At 34.2% G+C, this 15,449-nt stretch overlaps 1 long non-coding RNA gene across 1 annotated transcript; it reads right to left on the reverse strand.

Annotated features, from left to right (window-relative positions):
• Window positions 1–1,716: 1,716 nt before the first annotated feature.
• Window positions 1,717–15,235, reverse strand: LOC139698097 (uncharacterized). Its single transcript, XR_011702849.1, has 4 exons — window positions 15,126–15,235; window positions 14,909–14,999; window positions 11,566–11,669; window positions 1,717–2,051 (listed from the first exon to the last, which is right to left on the reverse strand). It is a non-coding gene; the product is annotated as an uncharacterized lncRNA (long non-coding RNA).
• Window positions 15,236–15,449: the final 214 nt, after the last annotated feature.

The raw sequence follows: 15,449 nt of genomic DNA on the forward strand, positions 1-15,449 counted from the left end.
TTTTCTCTGAATTGTAAATAGTTAAGCCTTCAGTATATTTGTAGTTATATATACATGATGGCATAACTTAGCGTTTTTCCTTCTAGGTCACCTTTCAGAATTAATGACAGTTCCTTTTTACATTAATAATTGAACGTTTAAAAAATTAATGCATAGAGATTTAAATCAATTCATTTTACCTTTGTTTAACTTTCTAAGGTAGGCAATAATCACATATTTGCGATTTTATTTTTTTGGTGACAAATTGTTTTTCTCAACAATAGCTCAAAATAATGAAATGTTAAGTATCCCTCCAGATGTTTGCAGAAATGTATTCAACTTGAAATTTATTATATTGAGGAGGTTTTGATAAAATTATTCCAATCCAGCTATTAAATATTAAAATATCTTGGAGAAACTAAGTTATGTTAAACTTTCAGTCAACACAAAGAAGCTTCTCATTATCACTGTTACATGATTTGATATTAAAATCAGTTATCCCTTAACCCTATGTACCCTTAGTAACTTGATATATTTGAGTGCAGTAGGAAAACAGCTGGGCTTAGGTTACTTGAAGGCAAATTGTCAAGTCTCTTTAACAGTAGTGGAATGCATATTTAACAGGATAAACATATCTTCTTGTCAGAAGCTTTTTAAAGATAGCTTAATGAATGAGCTTTATAAACTAACATAAGATAATCTTTGCCAAAGAAACAAAAGCATAGTTTTAAGGTAAACTCAAGTGCATAAGATTGAACAAACTCTTAGGTTAATTTTCAACTTAGTTTGCATGGGTCTATCTATGTATAATGATAATGATTGCAAAAATTGTTTTTATGATTTAACCCAATAAGTTCTTTAAGAATAATATCTAATGAACAGTGAATCTATTAGTAAAATGCAAAACAATAATGAAAAACCCTTTTCTTTTTTTTTAATAGGACTGCAGCCTTGCATCTCTAGGACCAGAACCTATCCTGGTAGGGGACAACTGTTAATGCAGACGCATCACCCAGAATTTCTTCACACTTGTCTGAAGAATTGGAATTGTCCATTTCAATGTACAACATGCTGCCATGCCAATAAAGTGACTTTGCATGGTGGCATGCATTTTTATCTTTAACATTTTTCTTTTTCTGTGAAATTATGTACTTTAATTCTGCTAATAAATTTCTATCTTATGCATATAAAACTTTAAATTTTCTTAACCCTGGCCATAGAATTTTTTGCTCTGGACTTAGAATACTTTTTTGCACCCATATTAATAAGCTCATACCATTTCACTTTCATTAATTTTTTGCACTTTTTGAGCAAAATAAATTTAAAAATATATAACATACAAAATAATAATACAAAAAAAACATACAAAAAAAACGTTTTTATGCTTATTTTTGTCAAAACAAGCTTAAAAATATCCCTTAAGTCCTATTTTAATTAAAACCAGGCTCTGTCCAGCGTTGAAATTTTGTTAATTAAAATTTGAGTAGGGTTTTTAAAAAAATTTTATTTCACCTGTAAAGAAGCATAGTGTACAGACATTCTTTACAAGATAAAATCAGCTTTCCCCTCTTATGATAGCTGTGAACATTCAACAAGAGAAAAAATTAACAAAGTTGTTGGACACAGGTTATATTCTGGGAGCTGTACAATTCCACCGGTGGACATCCCAGAGGTGTAATCCTGTGGTTTTGAACAAGAAATCAAAGAATTCTTGTTTAGGCCACAACAGCACTCCTCCTGAATGTCTGCCTGTGGAAGTTAACTACTCCCAGATTATGACCTGTATTCAACAATTTTGTAAATTGTTTCAATGTCCTCTGTTTATTGTTTACAGCCACCTTAACAGGGAGCCTGTTCAACATAATAATACAATCGAAGATTAATTGTACACTGGTGCTCACTTTGCCCATCTTCTAAGAGCATCAGGGGCTGAATTTTGTCTCACTCGGCTCAATGAACAACACCTATTGCTGAATCTGCATTTCCAGAAGCAAACCATGAGACACCCAAGTACATAGACAGCACTAGTCTCATGACTGACGTTCAATTGGTTCAGAGTTGACTTATCTTCTCTGGTAATGATGACATGTAATGAAAGGAAACATTTTGGAGAGCTGAGATAACTGTCATGCCTCATTTCTTCTTAGGCATTGTTTTGTTTTTTGAGAAAAATGCCATCACCCTTAAATTCTTTGCTCTAGATGTGTATTGTCAAGATATAAGTTATATACAAAGTTCTGTGACTGGTTGAGGGTTTTTGAGAAGATTTTTTAATACCATTACTAATATAATGGGCTATAGGAATACATGAGAAAGATATCCTCGGGGACAGCAGATGCAACAATTTAGGGGAATGACTGCTTTGGTAGGAAGAGATGAAAGTGTACATGGTGTTCATGAAGAAAATTTTAAATGAAGGAATATTCAAATATGGTTCAAACTATAACCTAGTACATAGGAGTATATGAAAGTAGGTGGCAGACAATGGAAATAGCACATTCCTTAAGCTGTACTCTTAGGTTGAGAAAATTTTCCTATGGTAAGATACAATGCATAGCAACAGAGGATGATGAAATAGATATATCTATGAAAATGCAATTCATAACATGTGAATAAGCACTTTGGAAGTGTATAATATCAAATGCAGCGGAAGCAGTCAGTCTTGCGATGTGAGTACATCATAGCTGATGACCTTTGACATTAAATATGGGATAAAAGGTACTCCTCCATAAGCTAGAAATTATATCCTATGCTAGAGGCAGTAAGTTGAATTTTTGCTGAAAAGTTAAACAGCAATTTGATTAAATATTTGAAGATAATATAAAAAATTCTCCTGAAGGAGGACAATTTTTTTGGGATAGCTATGTAAACTCTGTCAAAATATTACTATATCATTCAAATTCCTCGCCAGTACCCATAATTAATAAAACCTAGGTTTAGAACCACTTTGTAAAACAAAAATTGGGCACTAGGCTGAAAATATCTTCCCATCAAAAGGGAAACGCGTGAACAGTTCTAGTAACAACACATGGCGTAAAAAATGTGAACTCTAACTATTAAATTGAGATATATTACTTTTTCTATGTCATTCAATATGACACAAGCAATCTAACCATTTCATGCAATGTCACTAATTCAGACTCAAAAATTGAACGCAATTCCTATTTTTTCATTCCGACTGCCCAACCTTTCTGAATTCGTCTTTAGTCTGCAAATTAGTCCCAATGTTAAAAGGAACAGTAATAGAAATCTGAGGGTTCTATGAAATTAAAATATTTAATGCATTTGGAACTTCAGACCCCATGCATTACAGAAAAGAAAAGTTTAATGAATTTGGCAGCTGAATTTTCACACAATGAATGATCAAATATGAAAATGCTTAATGCTGCCTTGAAGTTACATTTTTAAAAAATGAACAGAGTAAAAACAAGTGAATTCTAACAATCAAATCAATATGATATTCTATTTAGTGTCACCTTTTATCTAAGAGACATAAAAAAAATATTTATTTTTATGTTAAGGCCTGGCTGCTTTAATATCTGCCCAACGATTGTACAATTTTAATGAAAGATGACATACGTACACATTTGAAATCATGGTATTTGTGCTAAATACCATGATTAAAGAGTAATGAGATTTAAGATGGGTGTATTCTTGAGGATGAAATTATTCTAAGAAATGTGATAAAAACAAGGAGCAATTCTTAGATGCAGAGAAAGACTTGGAGACAAACTATTACTGTTTCTTATCTCAGAAAAAGTTTGAATAATGTAAGAATGAAATACATCAAAACCTCAATAAGGGAATGAAATTGAATGAATATCACTGAAAAATCCTGGCTAATGAAGAGAAAGTCAAGTAATTATATGTGTTGTAAGATGTTATAAAGAGCTGTGTTTTTCTGGCCAGCACAATGTGCTAAATAAAAACAGATCAGCATCCATTACTGTAGATTCAATAGAAAAAATGATGCTTTGTTAGACGGAATGATTAAGTTGTTTCAGCTCGATAGAACTATGCACATAGGGGAATCTACCATTATGACAGTTTGGTGAATGGTGAATGAGATGTTTTTTGCAACCAGAAAATTTGTGCAGTTTATGCACAATATTAGAGAATTAAGGGTTGATAGCATTTTAACCCAATGTATACACATAGTCAATGCATACAGGCAAACTAATGTAATTAAAAAAATATATATACACACACACACACAAGACAACCACACACACACACAACCACACACTCACAAACACTCAAATATACATATAAACAACATGCAAAAGATTTAAAATATTAAAAATTATGAGCATTAATAATAGTGACTGTCAACTATTTTGTACTACCAACATCAAATATCATTTTAGATCATAAAAATATCAATTTGACCATCAAACCTTAAGTAAAATTAGATAATATATATAAAGGAGCCAGTGCTACATTTGAAAAATAAAATTTCCATATTGTTGCTCAGGAAAAAATTCCACAAATTAGTACTAGTTTGACAGGCACCTTGCTGTATGATAGGCATTCCAACAGAATGCATTACCAATAAGTATTTCAAGAGATATCCCTGACATTTTACGGGAAACATTTTAAAGACATTAACAGCTTAGTAATAGTTTAGATCAGACCCTATTTTAGCATGAAGTCATTCTGAAGTAAAAATGAAAATTAATATTCACCCTAAAAACACTTATTTTGAGAAATAATATATACAGAGGATGCAACTACGTTAGGATTTGTTTAACTGATGATGCTAAACCATAAAGAAACCTAGGGTGTAAATAAAAATGTCTATGTGGAAAAGCCAAACTGTTTATTTTCAATTTCAACATGAAAATTTTCCACCAAGTGACGTCAGAAACTTTTATTTATGAATTCATCTGTGTTGGACACATGCATAAGGGCACGTTAATTGCTTAGCCCGCTCACTGATCAAAATCAAGGCATAAGAAGAATTATAAATATTTCAGCTACTTTTCTAATCTTTAACTATTTTCTCTTAACTTGCATGATTGGTGATTACTGATCAAACAAATACTCAAAATTGGGCTGCCCAACATCAATGAAATAAATTTCCCACACCATAAATCATGGTGTTTCATGTACCTATTTCTGTAAGGGAATATTTCTGGGGGTTGGAAAAGGTTTGGGTGTATTACTCACTATATATTTTACTCAAAAGTTATCGAAAAAGGTAAAAGTATTTTAATCCATGGGTCTTTTTTTTATTCTAATATGATCACAAGAGGTTGATTGATATTTGTACTAATGTTGACCCTTATCAGTATAAATGCAAACCTATATCACTGGTAGATACCATACTCTCATAATGTTCAGTTCTTTGCAGTGTCCATTGATTGCATAGTAATATAAACAATTATATAATGTCACAAGAAACAGTGTTTGGTTGCCTAATCGAACAGGTTTTAATTAATAAGCAAAATCAGTGTTAGGAAATAATGAGCAGGGAGTTATTTTTACATCATGCCTTTCATTGCTCAGTTACCTCATGAAAGTAAATTTAATAATAATTTATCCCATTATGTATTTATATATTTTCCTCTTTATTTTGTATCTTGATATAATATTTCATCTAGTCGGTGTTTGATTTATTCCATCAATCAAGAAGATAAAAATAATACTTATGGATTGTTCTCAAATATAAATTAGTGAGCTGACCAATTATTTTTTATACAGATGATTGAACATCGATGACATAAATTAATTATGTCACAGATATTGTAATGAAATTCCTCTTTTTTTGGTTTAACACACTTCTATTGGCATAAGATGGGAAGCTAATGGGTAAAATTGAAAAACTGATGTTTAAGTTCTACTTCAGGTATTCCATTTGAATTGTGTACGCCTATATAACTCTTGAAAATTCCTGTTCTAATTCAAATCACACTCGAAATATTTACATTGCACAGTGGAACAATTACAAAACATTCCTTTCACATCCCTATTGTACTGCCCGTTTTTGTGTGTTCCCCTAGAGATGAACAACAACAGGCAAAGAATTCAGCTGACTGTGAAGATTTTTATTTAAGTGAAACTATCCAGGACTTAGAATGTAGTGGAGGGCAAGGTTGTGCTGAATTGAGTGTGGTTAAAATGTTGAAGGGAGGAACACCAAGTTGAACTTGCGTAATTAAGAGTAGCACGGATGACGAGGTGCTTTCCGTACATAGTAAAGGAGTAAAATATCTTGCTGCTTTGAATTAAATCGTTAAAACACAAGTTATAAGTAAATTTTAGCTTTCTATCAAAGTTGACAGCTACAATTTATGGGGCTGTGCTCTCTAGTATATCCTATTGCTTGTTCGCTCTTTCTCTAATTTTTCAAATTTTTGTCATTAAGAATTCATTTTTTGCTACCATAGTTTCTTTGTGAAGCTCCATCATAAGTATACAGATGCATCCAGAAGTACTTCCATTGAATAAATATTCATTCATGGGCTTAGGCTTTGTGTTCAGCAGCCAAATGACAAAATTTTATTTATTAATCAGAAAATGTAATGATTTTCTAATATCCCCTTTTAATATGTTTTACAAATAAAAAGACAGAAGTTAATCAACTCCTTAGACAGTGGAATAGAAGAATTACCTAAATTCATTATAATTATTAGCAATCAAAATACTTGTGCAGAGTTCCATTTTTGTTATATATATTATTATTCATTACTAGTAATAATAAATTTTGCTACACTTATCAGCATATCAAAAAAACAATAAATTACTATGTTTATTCAATTAACCAAAAAAACTTGAAAGGTCCTGGTAGTGTTTTTCAAACAACCCAGTTTTCAAGGAAAAATGGTATATAATTCTTTTTTGCAAAGAATAACTTCTTCTTAATGTATTTTTTCTTTTTTTTAAATTTTCATTCTTACTTTACTTACTTCGTAATTTAATTACTTTTCATTATGCTTTATTCCAATAAAGTATTTTTATATCAAGTTCAAAAGTAAACTAATTGAAAACTTCTTATACTCCATCAAAACTTACTAACCTCATATTGTGTTTATTTGCCAAATTATACGCAAAATAGAAACATTTGTTTTTTTCTAATTGTATGATAAATTATTAATGCTGGAAAATCAAGATAATCAGGCAGATTGACTATGAATCGAATTTAAGTTTCCATCAATCTTAACAAAAATAAATGTTTACTCAAAAATATTCTGTACCGACGGCAATGCCCATTTTAAATTATTATTGATTGCAATATGTTCATTTAAACTATTTGCTGTAGTCTAAAGTCTATTGAGATATGAATTAATTACATGGGGAACGAAGACTATTTAAAAACGTGTATATGAATGAATGTCATCAAATATATTTTATCAAGCAATTGATTGCACTGTAAAGTAATGTCAGGCGCATATTGGAACACCATTCCTTGTGTCTTAATTCATGGTATATTTACAGGTTAATTGTTAAAACACAAATAACAATCATCGCAGTAATTCCTTCCTAATTGGGTGAGTGAACTTTCTGAGGGTACACATGAAAGGAAAAGTAGGTATTCATTGATAATTAGCAAAGTTGGCACAGGAAGTTTTCTATAAATATTTAAAATGGTCATCAAAACTCATATGTTTTATATTCAATGGTTATGAATACAAACATTTTAATTGCACCAGAAAGCATGGTTGCCTAAATAATACAATACACTTTACTGGAAGCTCCTCCTCTTCCAGGATATCTTCCGCATAAAGCAACTTTAGGAACAGCAGTCCAAAATAGTTTGGCAAAAGCTTAAAAGGGAGCACTCGACATTTTTCAAATATAGCACTGACTCAACTCCATAAGAAATCATACCTAGATGTTGAATACAGTTTATTAGTAATGTCACTCCTATATGCCTTGTATACATTACAGCCATTTTTAAAAGCATCATTTATTTGAATTTATGTTTAAATAAAAGTTCTTTTTACATACCTTAAACTAAAAGCATTAAGAATGTGATGAACAATGGAGATGTATCAATTACATGACTACACATTCTTAAAGCCTTAAAGCTCTATTCATGAAAATATTTTTAATAATTACTTTTTAATTTGTATTAATTTAGTTATCTACAATCAACACACTTTACATGTAACCGGCGAACTTTTGGCATTCAGTTTATTTTTAATGAGAGCGTATTAATAAATATATTTCATAAATATTTTTACATTAAAGAAAAATTAAAAAATGGCTCTTCTTTAGGTTACCATTTTAGATTTTTTATGCTTGGGGCATTAAAATACATAAGGACCATGACTAATGACGAAGAAAACATTCTTTATGATAAGTGTGTGATTGCCATATTGTTGAAAAAGTGACAGTGTTCTCTTTTGATGCAACTGATAGTTATTAACTTAAATAGGTCAAAATTTAAACATCATGGTTGGAAGCTTAAAACCAAGGGGTATTTCAATAAGTACTTAAACTTGGGGTATTACTGAAAGCATTTAAATGGCTGGTGTAAACAAGGCAATAGATTCACAACAACTTTCAGGAAACATGTACAGTAGGTTCCACTCAATGTGATCAACTGATTAAATCTATCAACAAATAGTTTACCAACCAAATATAACTGAAGTAGAAATGATTCTCCCAATATCATAATTCGATCTTATTCACAGTGCATTATCATAAGTTTAAAAACAAAATTATCCCAATGCATAACTAGATCTTTGACTGATTGCCTGAATTGAACTTGAACAAGTATTGAGTGGCAGTAAATTCAGATGCAATAAAATAAAAGCTAAAATATAAGAGTTAGACCTGTTACTCAATGATACCAACCTCGATTTTTTTAAAAAATGTTGGAAAGGAACTGATTAATTTCAAGCAAATAATAAAATATGTCATACAGAGAAAGGAGACACATTCTTCACATTTGTGAATGGTATTGCTTCATGTACATGCAGAGAAGAATGAATATCCAACAAGAACACTACTTGCCAGTATGGAGGAGGGGAATTAAAAAAATCTAACTTCTGATGAATTGAAAACAAATATATAAATAGTTTGTAGCTTTATCAAGGAAGATGATCTTTAAATGAGAGTTTGAAAAGATACACCAGAGAAAGTTTAGATTTTTACTATTTAGAAGGTAAGATCACATACAACAAAGAAGTATTCCATCAGAGGAGACAAGTACTATGGCAAAGTATCCTATCACAGACATAAGGAAGTGGTTCATTCATTGAAAGATATGTGTGGACTCAAAAGAATACACTTCAGGTCTGATGGTAGCATGAGCTAGTGTCATCATCAGGCATGATAATGACGCTACCGTTTGAAACCTAGGTTGTCCAAATATATAATTTATGTGGACATACAAAGTGTATTCTTTTGAGTCATGGAGTGCTTCCACAAAGTATATCCGGAAATTACATCGAATACATGTGGACCTGGCATAAGGTCAGGGAGAGTCATACCTGGGAGAGGCAATAAAAAAAGCAAGAATTGGGTATCAAAGGAGTCAAGGTATATGGAGAAGAAATCAACATGCTCTGGTTTGCAGATGACATCGCAGTAATTGTGGAAACTCGAGAGGACCTGCCAGCAACTCTAAGTGCTATGGATCAAGTACTAGGGAATATAATATGTGCATCAACAAGAAGAAAACTAAAATCCTTGTGTGTGGAAGAAAGAAGCTGAATGCAGATATCACACTTCAAGGTATGAAAAAAGAGCAAGTGGAATCCTTTATTTACTTGGGCAGCAGCATAACGTGGGATATAAGAAGTTTGACCAACACAAAGTGAAGAATAGCTGAAGCTAGGAACGCATCCATGTGGAAGAGGCAATTACTATGTTAAAAGAATCCAGGGCAGGAAAAAAGGAAGCAATTCGTCAAAACTTTCGTGTGGAGCATGGTGGTCTATAATTCCGAGACTTGGAACATGGTGAAGGAGAATGCTGAAGATTAAATGGACAGACAAAGTAACAAAGGAGGAAGCATATAAAAGAGGAGAAGAGGATAGGACCATATGGAGAATTCTAGGACAAAGAAAAAATAGTTGGATTAGACACACACTGAGGCACAATGAATTGATTAGGAATATTAACTAAGGAAAAATAGATGGGAAGATTCCATGAGGAACACCAAGAGACATGTACATAGGACAAATTGAGAAGGACATAAAACAGAAAAGGTATCAGGGGATTGAGGCAATTAACATTAGAAAGAGTAAAATGGAGGGCTGCAGTAAACCAATCCTAATATTGAAATACTGATGATGATAAGTGGTATCTATGGACGATGGAAGAAGTATAGGAAAGAAGAATGGAAACCGATGGAAAGGTGATGATACATAAGAATGGTTTAATTTAAATGGTTAGAGTAACAAATGAAGTTCTTTGAACTGTGGGTGAAGAGAGAGCTTATGGAGGACACTTAAAGTGAGGGTATTTGATTGAACATATTCTAATGCCAGATAGTTTACTGAAGTCCATCATTGAAGGAAGCCTAGAAAGGGAAAGAATAACAGAGGTAGGCCTAGGGTGAACAAAAAGAAGCAGATGATTGAAAATGTTAGTGCAAGTATCTTTAAAGGAATGATAAGATTGGCAGGGAAGAAGAAAAAGTTTGAAGAGCTGCTAAAAACCAATCCTTGGACTGTTAACCAGTGATGATCATGTTTATTCATTATAATCGAGGTAACTTTTGATATTAAGATTGAATAAGCCATTTTTTATTGCTTAACTATGGATGCTCAAGTTATATTGTTTGAATATAATACAAATAAAATTTAATTAAAGCTTTCCATTACGATTTTTAAAATCCCAGCAAATTTTGTAAAAATTTCCGCCCCTCATTCTGGTAGGCTTAACTTTGATACTGCCCCCTATGTGATCACAGCAAATGGAATCAAAGGTACTGAAATATAAGTTGAACATAGTTGGCTTGTTGGAAGTCATTTTGCATGATTTTTGTTCAAACAATGGCTACTAGACATGATTAAATGGTGGTTGTTAACACACATATTACAGATATCTACATCTATTGGCTGAGTAAAAATGATGTGATTCAATTGGATACAGATTTTTATGAAATTGGGATGATGATCCAAGGTTTTTTTTTAACTTATGAATAATTATCTCATTTACAAGTTTTTAAAAACCAAAATTTTGTCTTCATTAATGAATGGTCTAAACTAGCATACGAGTTTCTAAAAAACTGCCTTATTTGAACACATTACAATGCCTCTACTAATTAGAAAGAAAATTTCTCTAGAGCTTAACTCTTTGAAAATTTCATCACATTATAATAATATACTTGACCCAGGAGAGAAGACATCAGGAGCAAAAAAACTATGCCTGACATTTTTACAAATACTTACACCTACCCTTATGGCCTTTACTTGAAGGCTTCTATAAAATATGAACACTAGTTTTTGAAAATTTTCTTGAGGACCAACCAATCATGCTGGAAGCCATTGCCATTTATAGGTAATCATAGCTCTAGCAACTCACAAATGAAAACTCAAAATCACCTTAGCCAACTATTATTTCAACCAGTGCCATCAATCATTAAATTGAAACTACATGTACAATCAATTAGCAAAAAAATGGACTTACACTGTGGAAAAGGAAATTCATTCTGCCACATTGATGAAGGCTGGTCGATGGACATAGGGCATATTTTAAGGTGTCCTTCCCTCCACTCCATGATTTCCAATATCCTGTAACTCCAAGGATATATAGGTTAAACAAGATGCAAGGGTAAAAAGAGGAGAAGATGATTTAATTATTTTCACTCTAGAAGGCTTTTCTATTTAAAGGATCTTTGAGGTAAAACCTATGAACGTTGATTGGTGGCCTTAAATATGTGGGTATGACAAGGAATAGAGAAAAAAAGAAAATAAATGAACCATGATATTACAAATGTAATTTGGAAAATAACAGTGATATTGATGCATGCTTCAATATTAAGGAAAATATTATTTAATTAAATATAATAACATTTATATACTGCCCATCATAAAAGTACTAACAACAGGGACTTGTTTTACAGTAGGATGTTGGAGTGTGTTAATAGGAGAAAAAATATTTATTTGGTAGCTGTGTTAATCCAAAACCTACCTTTACCAGTAGACTACCTAATAAAGCCATTAATATTTTTGAATTTCTACTGAAAAAACATTTCCTAAGACAGGTTGGCATGGATGAGATTAATTGCAAAGCTGCCACAATAAATGACTTATGGAAGGGTGGTGGTCCAGTGGGTCAGAAATACAAGATTGCTTAATTTTGTTCTAAATATCATAGAAAGATTTTTAATTATTTTAGGTAATGATTCAATTAAGCAGAAAGGTTAATTGTGGGTTACAAAAAATATGTTCCACAGTTCAAATGGGTACAGATATGCTTAGCTAACCTAATTTTTCATAATAGTGACTGAAATAATTATCTTTGCAAAAATTAAAAATGGAGCAAACATTTGTGAGGTACTGTAGCTTAAGTATATGCTCTTTTTTCTCACCTTAATTTGGTATAATGCCATATTGATTTGATATGAAATATTTCAAATTAGTGTTTTTTTTTTAAAGTTATAATTCAGGATTTTACCTAGGTTATGTATATTTTTGAAGTAGGGTAGCTCAGGAGGTCCAACTTATGATTTTGGAGATGCAGTTCAGATAAAATTTCTTGATTAATTTTGAATGCCTGAGTTGATCATTTCCAGTTTTGTTGCTGTTCAGAAGAACAACTGGCCCATTTCAAAACAGATGAGACCTTTTCAACAACCATAAATATCTTATTACTTAGTTGATACTGGATCAGAATAACATTGTCTGACCGCGGTAGGGGTAAAAATATTTGGGTCAAAATTAGTATGGTAGTCACCCTCTGCCACACACCCTAGTGGTCGCTTGCAGGGTGTTAAAAATTACATTAAAATCACGGATTCTCCTTCTTTATCCCTGAGAATAAATATTCCACGGTCATTTTTATAGATAATCCCTTATTCCTGGGGATCGAGGCGGTGCGGGTGCTAACGTACTGGCTTCCCACCCTGAGGGCGCGGGTTCAGATTCCGGCGGTGTTGAATATTTTTCAGAGGCATCTCGATCCCTACTTGAGGTGCTTTCTGGAGGGTACTTTGATTGAGTACGCCGTCCGTCGGATGGGACGTTAAGCTGCGGACCCCTTGGCGCCTTTAGTAAAGAGTAGGCAAATGCCGACGCCGGGCATCCCCCTTCATCCTTTCCTGTCCATCCCCTATGGCGCAAATGACCTCAGCTGTCGGTCGCCTCCCCTAAATACTACTACACTACCTTATTCCCTTTCGATATATTGCACAAAGGAATATTTTTCACTGACAAATTTAATAATGTCTAGTGGGTGACAATTATAACAAAGCGCTCCCCTCATCCCCCTCTCCCAGTTATATCGCATGGACTGCGATGCAACTGATTCCAATGGCTTTCGTCTGCACGCGCGCCATTCTGATACACCACAGTGGAGTCTCAAAAGGGTATCCTCAAGGGTGTAGTCAGACCCGTTGGACTGCAGTTCGAGCCTGTTGTGCGGAGCGGTTGACATTCCATCCCCTCCTCGAAATTTTGGGGATGGGTCAGTGGCGTGTTTTGACTGAAAGGCTAGGCCTCGACCAAGGTCACCGAACAATTTACAGGACTTTAAACACATTTTACATTTGGATTTCGTACAAATCGTTCACCGCAGCCGTCTGAATGGGGTTCGCTCATGCCCCACTGCGGCGGGCTTCACGTGGAATTGGGTATACTCGGGTGAAAGGGCTCTCCGTGAAGACGTACTTGGATTTTAATTGCACCTCTTAGCAAAACCGTGGTGAGAAGTTATTATAAAGAGAGGAATGGGTAGGGAAACGAGCAGGCGAGGGCCGATAGGAAGCCGAAAAGCAGGCCCCGCCGCTCATTCCAAGGAGACGAGGGTGGGCGAGGTAAAGCATGCGGGATCGCCCCACCCCTCCCCGTTCGGCCTATCTTCTGCCAAGCCCTAATTGGATGGCGATTGGGAATATTATAGCATAGCGAGCGAAAGCACTTACTACTATTCATCCCTTTTTAAGCTGTGACCTACCTTCCGATTCTTCGTTCCACCGAGACTATCTTCGTACAACATACTACTGTCACCTTGGTTGCTCAACCTATTCTAATTTATGCCGTTGGCAACACAAAAGAAAGTACTCCGAGCCGGACGCAATGATGCAAAGGTCTCGCTCGATCGCGTTTTTCAATGGCAGAAATCATTGATCACGGAAAGGAGATCCGGCAAAGATAAGGCGGACATTTCGGAGGAAACGAAATCCCACGCAAAACTACCTCGACAACGAGAGTATTAAGGTAGCATGGGGTGCCATCATAGCATGGGGTGGAACTGGATCCGGAATTAGGGCTAGGTGGCTGATATTTCAAGGGATATACAAGAATATTCGAAATTTAGCATGTTACCGTTTCTTTAGTTCTTTGTAAAATTCCCATTTTCTCTCATTCGATTGATAAAAGTAAATTTCTACTTCAAGTTGTCACGACGAAGAGTCTAAAAACGAGTTAGTCTGGATCACTCTTTCTGCGTTCTTCAAGCAGACCATAAAATAATTAGAACTTTCAAATACACGTCCTGATACTGTCAACCATCTTACTGATTGATAGATCAGGTTCAAAGTATTCTGGGATTGTAGAATAAATGTCTATGGAAGCATAAATCGACGGTTACAGTCTCATTTAGAAGATCTTCTTGGAGATAAGTGACCACCATTTTATTAAGCGAGTTGGAGGGGGAGAGATGATTCCACAAGGTGAAAATGTTAGGTCGAGTACTTGGTAAAGATAACCACATTTAAGGCGGAGTCTGCATCTAACCGGTTTCACGGGAAAACTTTTGGATAATGACTTATGATAAAGTGGCACAATAGTAAAGAGTACAATTTACTCACCAATTTCCCACAGAGTCATCTCCGAATCCATTCCTACGGACTTATCACTCAAAACGCTTGTGAAGTAATGCTCGGCTCTTCCGAGCAAAACCTGTGAAAAGGAAGAACAGTAATTGGATCTAATAAGAATTGAGCGCTCCTACACATCGCTAAAATGTTTTACTCAGACGTTCAGCATTAAGATTAATCGAACTCTTAACATGTGATATGCATCTACCTTTCCAATGCTTCGCGAAGTGAATCCAGAGCCCTTTACACTCTCACCGTCTTACTGGAAGCGTATTTACCGATGGAGTGATTGTTTCACCCGTCTGGCGAGAGGTGGCGATGCGGGCCTACGTCTCTGCCCCTACACAATTATTTCTCTCGGGTGAGAGTACAATGCGGTAGGAGCATTTGTTCTCGAGAGTCTGGTTGGATTCGAGCATCCTTGCATTTCAAGCGACCCACGGGTGACGATTGTACGCCTTTAGAAAATTCTAATAGATCCATGCCGGTAACCGAGGTCACCATTGTGAGTCCTTATGACTCCATGTCAGGT

The sequence above is a fragment of the Hetaerina americana genome, unplaced genomic scaffold (genome assembly GCF_022747635.1).
Source record: "Hetaerina americana unplaced genomic scaffold, ioHetAmer1.1.p SCAF_8, whole genome shotgun sequence".
NCBI classification, from domain to species: Eukaryota; Metazoa; Arthropoda; class Insecta; order Odonata; family Calopterygidae; genus Hetaerina; species Hetaerina americana.